The following is a 12,317-nucleotide window of genomic DNA, read 5'->3' as shown; positions in this document are numbered from 1 at the left end:
ATAGTGGGCAGAATGAAGGTCTTGGTAACTCTTTCAAGAGCCTAATGAAGCACCATCTCTTAAGTATATCATCACCCCTCAGCAGGTGATGGATTGCACACTGAGCCTTCCACATGTGGGCCTTTGTGGGCAATAAGGATGTGTAGCTCTCATACTATGCCACTGTCTTAGCCTAGCACCTGAGAAACAAGGTCCAAGGTTGACCTCTGGCACACACACACAAACACACACACACACAAATTTTTCTGTGTACATATGCTGTGTGCACATACACATAAACAAAATTAATAAATAAATAATAGCACTTATGATTATCTGTGTTGTCATTCAGTTGGGCTTCTCATAACACCTCCTTTGCCTGGAATATCACATCTACTCACCTGTCTCAAATTTGTCCCCACGGTGACACTTGTGTCCTTCCTCCAGGAAGCTGCCCAGTCCACACACCAGAAGGGGTCAAGCAGCCTGCTGTGTAGTCTTGATGTTAATATATGTTGCCTTTTTTCCTTCCCTGGTCAGACGCACTTTCAGCTCAGCAGATGTATCTTCTTTTAGCTGTTTTTAGGTATCAGGAGAGTGCCTGGAAAATTAGTAGACAGAACAAATGTTCTCTTACCTTAAGAAGAAAGGAAAGAAATTAACATTGATTCTATAATGCACCTCAGGCTTTCCTAATTTAAATTGTACAAACATTACCTTTATTGCTTTTTGTCGTATTTGAGAATCACCCATAATAGTATTTATGTAATTGTTTTACTTTAATTAAATGACTCTTAAGTTAATGGTATTTTAGGAGAAAATGCTTCATCACTATATTGTAAATTCCACAAGAGCAAGAACTGGTTATTGTGAACCACTGAATTCCCCAGGCTTTGATTTGATGCTGGCACAAAGTATCTGACTACAGAGTTAAAAGGATGAGGAGAAGTAAGCGCCACTGGTTCACTAACATATGGAAATAGCAATCGTAAATACGAGAGTGAAAGAACCATAATAATACGATAGTCCTAAACCTAAGCACTTCCTCTTTGCTTAAACAGGAGGTACTATGGACATAGTACCAGTGTGTCAGAGAGGAAGCTGCACCAATGCCTTGAGAGGACTGTGGAGGAAAGAAATCAACTTGGGAAAGTTGAAACTATTCAGGATAGTTTGTCCTTGGAAATAAATTTCAAACCAAAAAGTAGACAAGATGGCTCAATCTCCATGGGAGACCTTAGATCTTCTCCTTGGTTATTGCTATACTATGTCCATCAGAATGAGTTTTTCCTGGGTTAATTATAATGATACATTGCATTTTGGGAGCTGGTGTTTGTATCTACAATACATGGGGCACAGACGGTCTCAGCCGAATACCTGTTTCAGAGTTGGCATGGGGCATAAACAATCAGCAGAATACCTATGTTACAAAGTTATCAAGGTCACAGCCTGGGCCCTGCCAGTTCTAACAAGTCAGACTTGGCCACCCGCCCCTAGTAAGCCAACTAGACAGACAGATAATGGTGAAAAGCAGAGGAAGGAGACTCATTTCAATGTAGCCACATTGGTTAGAGAAACAAAGAGTTCCAATGACTAATTCCCTGACTCTGCACCAGACTATCTTTAAGGTCCAGATATTAATTTAGGTTTCAATAGAGGGGCAACAGGTAGGCATTTCTATGCAGTCCTGGTCAAGGTGTAGTCCTGGCCATCACTGACCTGCCATTGTCTCAACTCCAGTCTCTTTTACAATGTAATCTGACAACAATCAAAAGTATGTGAGATTTCTTGTGGTGTGATAAGTTCTTCCTCTGGCTGGCACCAGGATTCTGCAAGAGGCTCCTGGAAGTAAATTCCAGTTCTTGAGGTCCACACTTTCAATGGTCTAGTTGCCAAAGGAAGGGTAACGCAAGTCATTTTAGATGTCTCAGTTGCTATCAGAGGGTTGCACTTAGAGGAGACAGAGAGAAGCTCAGTTCACTGGAGTTTCTCCTCTTTGGTGATATTTTCCTTCAACTATTGTTTCCTCTGCACCATAATGTTTCTTTCAAGCTGTACTATTTGAAGGAAGAAAAAGGAAAAAGTAATATTTGTCACATATGAATATTATACAAGAGCCCTGGAAACATCTCAGTTCACAACACATGTAGATCATCTTTCATGGGATCACAGCCTTCTGCAAGAACTTACAAAACAAAATCAAGCGGGGGAGGGGGTATATATTATTTCTAGGTGTGTGTTTGTGTGTGTGTGTGTGTGTGTGTTTACAACAAAACACCATCAAAAATCATAACCAGCACTGCTTTATTCCCACACAGATAGGACAAAGAAATGAGTTGGTAAACACAAAAGATCTCTCTCTCTCTCTCTTTCTCTCTCTTTCACTCCCTACCCTTCCTTCTCCCTCACTTCCCCCCCCCACACACACACACATACACACACCAGGTCAGTCCCCTCTCTCACATTCTGTCCCCAAATCTTGTTCTCTCTAATCAGTACTTACTCACCCTTTCTCAAACCCGTTCTGTTTATTTACTTATTTTTAACTTAAAAAAGATTATTACTGTGTGCATGTATGTGTGTATGATGAGTGTCAGAGGGGTGTAAATGCCACAGACCACCTATGGAGGTCAGAGTACAACTTTGTGGAATCAGTTCTCTTCTTCCAACTCTATGCGGGTTCCAGGGATCGAACTCAGGTTGCCATGCTTGTACCACAACTGCTGAGCCATCTAGCAAACCTTATTTATTTCTCGTTACACAGGATTACAGAGGCCACGTTCATGCAAGAATATAATATACCTGGAGCATATTTTCCCTGATAGCTACTACTACATTTATCAGCTTCCATTAGTCCCCTTAGTCTTGAAAGAGTTTTGTTTTAAGATGATGCCTTTACATATCATCAGTCCATACAGATTTCATGTGTCTATATAAAATACAGGACCCACAGATGATAGAAAGCATGGTATTTATCTTTCTGAGACTAAGTTGATTTGTTCAGTATCATTACCTCCAGCAGTATCCATTTTCCCACAAAAGACATAACTTCCTTCATCTTTACCACTAAAAATCATTCCAGTAAATGCATGTAACACATTCTCTTATTATTTTTGCCCTTGTTGGAAGTCCAGGTTGATTCCATAACCTAGCCATTGTGGACAGTGTTAGCCTCTATTTATTTTTGTAAACAACGTTGTTATTTATTCTTTAAGAATTTTATATATTCATATAAAGTATCTTGACCACGTCTAGGTCCACTACATATAGCACTCTCACTTTTATGTCTTTGTGTTTGGGTTTTTTTTTTTTTTTATACCAGGTTTGTTTTCATGTCCAGTGGCATCTGTTAGGCATGCTGGACAGAGGGAGCTATCCTGAATTACATCCCAGACCCTTTCTCATAGCATTGGACTTATAAAGACTAGGCAGAGAAACAGGTTGCCTGGAATACTAGTTTCAGAGCAGAATGAAAAGGTATCTGACATTCTCAGATGTACCTTCTCTGTACCTTCTTGGACACTTAAATGATGGCTCTACATTTGACTTTGGAGTCAAGCTCTGGACACCTATTAAAACACAGGAGAAAGCTGATGTTTTACATTCCCTTCAGACATCAAAACTCAAGGCCGTGGCTGAGCTTGGGCATTTTTAATAGTTTCTGGCTTTTTATTCATTTTCATTTATTCATTAATTCAATACAAAATGGAAGACGATTTTCTTAGCTCTCTGCTCAGAGGAGGTATTGGTGGAAAAGACAATTTTCCTGCCCTTACAAAGGGAAGATAAACATTAAATAGCCTATTATATAAAACCACAATTGCTATCAATTTATTGATTCAATAAGTATATATAGTGTGACCATTCTGTCCTATGCTTAATGCTAGGGTAAAATAGTTGACAAAAATATCATATTCTGTGCCTCTATGAAACATGAAATCCAATCAAATGTACTACAAGGGAATGTGGAACTGCCTGTTCATAAGTACAGCACAGCTCAATGAATAAGAGTAATGTGTTAAAATAAACACAGCAACCAGAATCTCTAATAGGTGCACACTATTGATAAAGTTAAGCTATAATCTCAGTGACATAAAATATAAATAAAAAAACAAAAATGTAAAGGTTTGTATGTAAGGAAAGTTAGGTAGTATGAACCTAAAATAATTTGTTATAACTGAAGAGTCAGACAAACACAAAGGAAATACACCTAGAAGATGCACAAATGAAAATAGAAAGGAAACCAAAGCACATTAGTATAAACATGGCTAAATTACTTGAGGGACAAGAAAAGAAGAGAGAGGGAAAACGGGGCTGAAAAGCAAGCATAACACAAAGGGAACAATGGCCTGAGTTCTTGGCTGTCAACAATTACATCAAATGTAAGCAAGTGTCCAATTTAAAGACATAGACTCATTAAATGAATTAAAAAGTCAGCTGTATGCTGCCTACAAGAGCGTCACTGTAGGCCTGGGAATTTGACACAACTGGGGGAGTGCTTGCCCAGCATGCACAAATCACTGGGTTCCATGTCAAGTACCACATAAACCAGGAAGGTCAGGACATTATTTCAATCTCTGTGCTCAGCAGATAGATCAGAAGTTCGAAGTCAACCTTGGATACATTGTGAGTTCAATGTCAACCTGGGCCCCATGAGACCGTGTCTCACAATAATAATAATAGTAATAATAATGATGATGATGATATCAATAATAAATAGACTTATTTTTAACTTTATGGATATACGTAGACTAAAAGTTAAGGAGTTAAAACTAATTCACATGATAACCAAAATAAAGCAGGTTGGCCATAATAAATAGGTCAAAATAGACATCCAGTTAAAAATCTGTAAAAAAATGGACAGATGATCATTAGGTAACCATAAAGGTGTTAACTCAACCAGGGGATATAATGATGAGATGTATACATACAAAATACAGGCCACCTAAATAAATAAAGCAAATGGTCTCAGAAGTGCTGGTAGCTGTTACCAATAGCATGGGCTTTGACCTCCCACTTTCAACCCTGGACAGCTAATCTGGAGAAGATGGATAAATGACCTTAGTGTTGGGTTGAGTAATGTATTGGACCAAATTGACTGAGAAAACAAACAAGACACACTCCATTCCATACCAGTTCCTTCTTCTCAAATGCACCTGACATGTGATTACACACACACACACACACACACACACACACACACACACACATCAAAACAAGTCTTAAGAACATTCAGGAAATTGAAATAACATCACATATCTTTATGAACCATGTGGCATGAAACTAGAAACAAGTAACAGAAAAATAAACAGGGGGGACGCATGAATGTGTAAAAATTAAATCCCAGACTCCTCCTGCACAGCCAACTGGTCAAAGAAGAAATCAAAGGAGGGAAAACAAACAAAAACACTGTAACAAACTGAAGTGAGAATGCACCACGAGGACATGGGTAGCCATTCTGAGAAGCATGGTCTCAGCAGAGATCTCTACTCTGGGAGAACAGTAAGATCTCAATAGCCAAGCTTCACAAAGATATAGTACCTGAAGTCTGAAGTTAGCAATAGAAAGATCAAAGCAGAAACAGAGACTATAAAATGCAAAACATCAAGGAAATTAAGAACTGACTTTTGTGAAGACAGATAAAACTGACCAGACCTTAGTTAGATTGAAAATGAGGGATAACTGCATTAAAATGATGAATGAAGAGAAGCCATTACAGCTGACAACCCAGGAACACAAAAGACAGTGTAGGCTACTGAAAACTATCTGCCAACAGATTTGATAGTGTGGAGAAAAATGGCTAAATTTACAGACACATACTAGGACTAAACATGAAGAAACAGAAAATCTGAACAAACTAAAAATGAGTAAGAAGGCTGAGTCACTAATCAAAATTCTTCCAAGAAAGAAAACCACAGAGCAGATGGCTTTTGTACCAAAAAAGAGTTAATACCAACCACTTCCAACTTTTTCAAAAAGTGAATGGAAATGAATTTACAAATGCATTTTATGAAGCCAAGCCTGTTCTGAGAGCAAACCCAGACAAGGACAGCACCAGAAAAGAAAGGACACTATCCCTGGTGAACATGAATTAGAAGTGATTAATAAGATAGTAGCAAAATGAATTCAGTTGTCTAATGAAAGGAGCCAATGCCACGCTCCATGTAATTTTCTGAATGCAAAGATGTTCCAACATACACAGTTGTGAATAAGCAACATATTCCACATTAGCTAAACAAGGGTAAAAGTCATTTGACCATCTCAATAAATGCAGGAAAGTGTTTAACGAGCCAGTATCTCTTCTAGAGCAAAGGTCTGAAGAAAGTAAGTATTGAAGAAGTGTGCTTCGCTGTAATAAAGACCGAAAGCTTACAGCCCATCAGGAGTAGCATCATCCTCAGGGAGGTGGTCCTTGGATGCATAAGAAAGCAGGGTGAGTTCTCCATGCCAGTAAGCAGTGGTCATCCATGGCTTCTTGTTCACCTTCTACCTCCAGGTCCCTGCTCTGCTTGAGTTCCTGCCCTGATTTCCCTCGGGGATAGGTTGTTACCTAAAGATTAAATAAACCTTTCCATTCCCAAGTTGCTTTTGGTCATGGTGTTTTATTACATCAACAGAATTCAAACTAAGACAGCCCCATAAACCTATAGAGAGCTTTGCAGAGCATTTGAGAAGCATGTAACAATACAGTGAACCTCCTCTGCTACTTCAGTTATTTTATGCTCCCTAAGAAAAGACCCCAAAAACTAAATGTAAGCCAATGACAGTCATTTATTTTGATTAGAATCTGCAATGTTTGAAGGGCTCGGGGTGACACTCTCTTTTCAAAGGAGAATCAGGTGAAGTTGCTGCTTTGGGATTGGAGGGATACAGTTCCTTCCAATCACACAGCTAGCATACTGTTTTCAGCTGGGAGCTCAGTTGGTTCTACTGTCTGAGGCTGCTTTCTACCTGAGTCTTCTTGCTGTGGAGCTTCACGTGGAGAGAAAAAAGAAGAAGCTGCCATCTCTTGACACCTGGACTTTGGGTCTGTTACAGTGTTGCTACTGTAGCATTTGACCTGTCAAAACCACCATTGAGCATCTGCTCCATGAGATCCTAATGGAAAGATGCAGTTGATACAATGTAGCCAAATGGAAAGATGTAGTTGATACAATGTAGCCAAAGTTGTGAAAACAAATTGATCTGCACAGATTTCTGAGACACTAAGAGATCTGACCAACAATGGAACAGCTAACTCTGTACTACAATTGATTTGATGAGCGTTATGAGAAGGTAGATAAATTTTTTTTTTTGTCCAAGAAATTAGGAGGCAAGAATGAATGTTTAAAGGTCATGGTGGAGTACTAGAAAGTGGATAGTTTCTGTAGAGTGAGTTACATTTTTAAAGGTGAAATAAAAATTTAGTTTACTTGTAAACACATGAGAAGACATGCAGAGATTGAAGATTTGAGACAAAATGAGGTTGGAAACAGTTGCTGTTGTCTATACCTGAGGAAAGGTATTCAAAGCTGTTCTTTAGCCTTCATGTGAATGCACACACACTTGTATAGACATGAATAGGCACTACCATGGATGCATGAGCACACACACACATACAAACACACAAACACACATACACAAAAGCATTGAGAGATAGTCCCATTGATAAGGACCAAAAGCCAGATTCCCAAGGGCATAGCTGAGATACCTTGGTCATCATATGGATAAATGTTGTGACAGCTCCCTCCAACTAGGAGGACGCATAGCAGCCACTGTTTCTTCAAATTGTTTACCATCTCTAAGGACTTCAGGGAGGTCCAGACTCTGGAGTCTGGCACTTCTTCTCTTTTGCTGGGCTCTCGTCTAAGGAGTGAGTGGCCTTATCTGGGCAAACTTCTGCTTTGACCTCTTCTTCTCCCTCTCCATGCCTCACTCCTGACTGGTATATTGGACATTCCCTATCAACACAAAGACAATTTGCACAGAGAGTCACTTGTGTTATGGGGAAAAGGCTGAATGCGCCATAGAAGTCAACAGAAGCATGGTCCGATGCACACCAACCTTCCATGGTGGCCTACGGAGGACATGTTGACTAGGATAAGGTCTGTATATTAAAGCTAGGTCTACGTCCCATGGCTTTACTCAGAGGTGGAGCTCAGCAGGAGGAAGTTAGGGCATTTGAGACAAACAATAGAAGAAGATAACCCCTCCTCTCCCTCTCTCCCTCTCTCCCTCTCTCCCTCTCTCCCTCTCTCCCTCTCTCCCTCTCTCCCTCTCTCCTCTCTCCCTCTCTCCCTCTCTCCTCTCTCCCTCTCTCTCTCTTTTTACCTCTCTCCCTTTCTCTCTCTCTCTTGCTCCCCAGTTTCCATATGGTGAACATTTTTTCTGCTTCACTCTCCAGCCTCTGTGCTCTACCAAACCTCTGAAATCGTGAGACAAAATAACCTTTTCTCTTTTTAAGTCAATTATCTCAGGTATCTTGTCACAGCATCAGAAAACTTACTAACAGGTATATAGAGAAAGTTGAGCCGCTAAAGAGAGTGCTCATCTTGCAAACACGAGGAGCAAACACGAGGATCTGAGTTCAACATTGAGTACACACATTAAAAAAAAAAAAAGTTAGATGTGGTGTTTGTGTGCTTATAATTCCAGCATGGTGGAGCAGAGACAGGCAGATACCTGAGCTCACTGGCCAAACACCCTAGCCTAATGGTTAAGTTCCAGGCCAGAGAGACCCTGTCTGAAAAAGAAAGTGGATGACAATGTACAAAAATGCACACATATCCACACACATATGTGTGAAGATGAATGCATATGCAGTGCTCCATCCGACTCTCTGAACTGCAAAAAAAAAAAAAAAAAAAAACTGACTAAAACAATGGATTCTTAAAAACAAACAAAGAGAAAGGTTTGTTTTACTCGTAAGTATGTTTCGCTCTTTTGAAACCTTAAGCATTTTTATGTCTGTGTGGATTTTAGTGGCATTGTAATTCTGTGGCTTGAGTTCTTGGTAAGAGGTTGTATCTATATGCCATTCTGTTTGGAAAAACACTGACACAAAAGGCAGCGAGGCAGCTGAGAACAAGCCGGGATGATGACGCTGTCACTCTGGCTGGACCTGGTGGTTCTTTAGGGGTGGGACTGGGGGTTGGCTTGAGGATGAGATCAAGTTTTTGCTCAACTACCCAGAAAGGCAGAGCTCAGCTCTGCAGTCATTATTGTCTTGTTTTCCTGTCCCTTAGCTTAGGGAAGAAGCAGGCAAAAGATAGGAAGAAGAGACACTTGCATGTGGGTGTATGGTACCCAAGGGAATATGCAGACAGAACTACAGTCTCACAACCACTTCAGCTTTTTGTGTCTGCTATTCAAGGATGACAGAATGCAAGCCACCCTGTACTATAAAGATCATCCCAATATGGAATCCCTTGGAAATGCCACTTGTCATCTTAAAGCAAAGTCCACCTTTCCTCCTGAGGAAGTCAGCAGTTCAGTATGCTAAGCCAGTTCAGTATGCTAAGCACTCTCTACTCTGGAGTCTGCAGGTTGTTGCCATAAGCAACAGACTGGCCCTCCTCTGTGGCAGAGGGCTATACACTCAGAAAGCTGATGACATGCTTCACATCAAAAAGCTGAATGGCTTTTAGGTAATTTCCAAGGATTAGATTTCACAGACTTCACTTTCCAGTACAAGTAGAACTACTCAAATACCTACTAGTTCTTCTGTGGGCAACCCTTCTTGGCTGTGCTAATGCTTCCAAGATAAATCTGGACAGTGACTTAGAATCAACAAAGACAAATGTTTAGTTGAACAGAGAAATGCCATCGTTCAAGCTGTAAATTTGTAAATTAAATTCAATTACATGGAGAGAGTAGTACCTTAAGTCGTACACTAATTATCCTTGTGGGTTTCAACTCATTAAACTCAGATAATCCTCAGAAAGAAGGGCTCTGGCAGCAGCAAACCACACATTTTGCCAGATGACTCCATCATTGTTCCAACTAGCTCACATCCAAGGAGTGCTTAAGACAAAGGGGAAACTCCAGTGTGTGACTATCAAAGTGTAGTGGATAACAGGGGCCCATGTACAGTCTGGGAGGACCTTGAAAAGCAAGTCTGCAGAGGTACAAAGAAAATGTAGTCTTTCACAGAAAATACAGGGCAATGTATCTTCCTCACACCCGCTCATGTCTACCCCTCAGGCAGCACTGTAAAGCCCTTCTAGATTCCGTTTCTCCTCTCTTTGGAACCGGCAATTTCTTCTTTGGCTGGTTCTCCTGCAGAGGCCAGCCAGTTTAACAGTGCTGGGAAGCAAGCTCAGGACCCTGTTGGTCCCCAGAGTCCCTTTTAATATCACTTCTCCTTTTTGCTATTTCTCTTACCCTAACTTTGACCCCTTGATATGTAGACATCTGACAGGTCCATTCCAGGGAGGGATGACAGTATGCTCACCAGGCCAGGAAGGTTTGCATTTTTTAAAAGGCCTCATGGGGAGTGCAACTTCAGCACAGAGAGCAACTGCTGACTGCTGACGCAGACATTTTGAGCATTAATCACAGAGTTATGGGTAAAGCAGAAGCCTTTCCTATACCCTTCCATCTTTCAAAGCTCCTCAGTGAGCTACTGTCCACATCACAGCCCAAAGGTGTTGATTGAGAGACATCTAAAATAGGCATGGAGAACAGTACATGTCGTGTGTGTGTGTGTGTGTGTGTTTGAGAGAGAGAGAGAGAGAGAGAGAGAGAGAGAGAGAGAGAGAGAGAGAGCTTTAAAGGTTGGGTTAAAGAATGTGAGTCTGGGCCGTGGAGATGGTTTAATCAATAAAGTCCTTGCCACACAAGCACAAGAACCTGACTTCAAACCTGAGCTGGAAAAAATGGGACAAAGACAGGTAGATTATCAGATTACCCGCCAGTCAGCTTATCTAGAACAGCGAATGAACTCCAGGTTAGTGAGAGACCTCCTGTCTGAAAACATAAGGTGGAGAGTGACTGAAGAACACATCCCAAAATAAACTTTTGGTCTCCACAAGAACTCACACATATACAAACATGAATACAACACACACACACACATATACACACGGTATGGTGTCAAATGTGAGAGTTCATAGTCACTTTCAACTAATGAGTTGATATCATTACTGTCTATCATGGATCTCAGTTCACCTGAGGCATTCATGATATTATTGGAGGTAGGCATTACACTCCTTATGGCTGCATCACAAATCATCCCGAAAAATGGCAGCTTAAAGCAACATCCACTATTTGGGTGGTTCCCATATGGGCTAGAGTGGGCCTTTGTATGCTCAGTGGGTGGGCTCCAACTTGGCACTTACTTGGTGAGCAGCACAATGCTTGTGGATCACTATGGGCTCATGTGCATAGTACCATAGTTATTAGTTAGGGTATAGGAATGACTGGGCTATCGTCTCTCCTCATCTATTCACTCCTTCAATTAACTTAATTCTCAAAAGAAACAAATCCGGTAGGATCAATGGGGGGGATGGTCATCACTGGTGGACTCAATTATATGTACATAAACCAGATAAACCTCCTTAAATGTGGTAGCATGTTTTAAGCCACCCTACTAAATCCATTACACACCATGCTTTTTCCTATGTATATCATAAAGTTAATTTATCCACTAGGCACAATGAGGGATCAGCAATAACTTAACATAAGTCTTAGCAGGTCTATGATATGATTTTGTTTCATTAGAGGCAAAACCTTTAATTATTTCACCAAGAAAGTATTTTAAAGTTCCCTTTTTTGATAAATCTGAACAGTTGTGCTTTGGAGTCATTCATTATTAAAATAAATAAGGGTGACTTGAATTAGAAAAGGGTATCATTGTACAATAACAATCCATTGACAATGGGTATATCTGCTAAATAACTAGCAGGCAGCTGGCATATGCTGGGTAGATACATGGACAAAGGTGTGATTTCTGTCCTGGAGAAGAAAGAGCAAGACAGTGTGAGATATCACCATGCCACTCAGAACGACATGGGATCTAAAACTTAATTGTCTGTTTCTGGAATCCATTTAATATGTTCACACTGCTATTCGTTGAAAGTAAGGAAAGCCATGGATAAATGATGACAGCACTGTATGTACTTGGTTTCAGATGAACAATCAACACAAATGTCCTATGGAATCAATTTGCTGAAACCAAGTACATACATTTAAGAATGAATACAGGCTGGAGCTTCCGCTTGGTTGATAGAGTGCTTACTTAGCATGTTGAGTGCTTACTTAGCATGTACAAAGTCACAGCTTTCATTCCCAGCACTGTATAAGCTTGGTATTGTGTTATATGCATGTGATCCTACACTCAGGAGGTAGGAGTAGGAGGA

The sequence above is a fragment of the Arvicanthis niloticus genome, chromosome 18, assembly GCF_011762505.2.
Source record: "Arvicanthis niloticus isolate mArvNil1 chromosome 18, mArvNil1.pat.X, whole genome shotgun sequence".
In the NCBI taxonomy this organism is placed as follows: Eukaryota; Metazoa; Chordata; class Mammalia; order Rodentia; family Muridae; genus Arvicanthis; species Arvicanthis niloticus.
The sequence above is the reverse complement of the archived record's forward strand: the minus strand, read 5'-3'. Positions refer to the sequence as shown.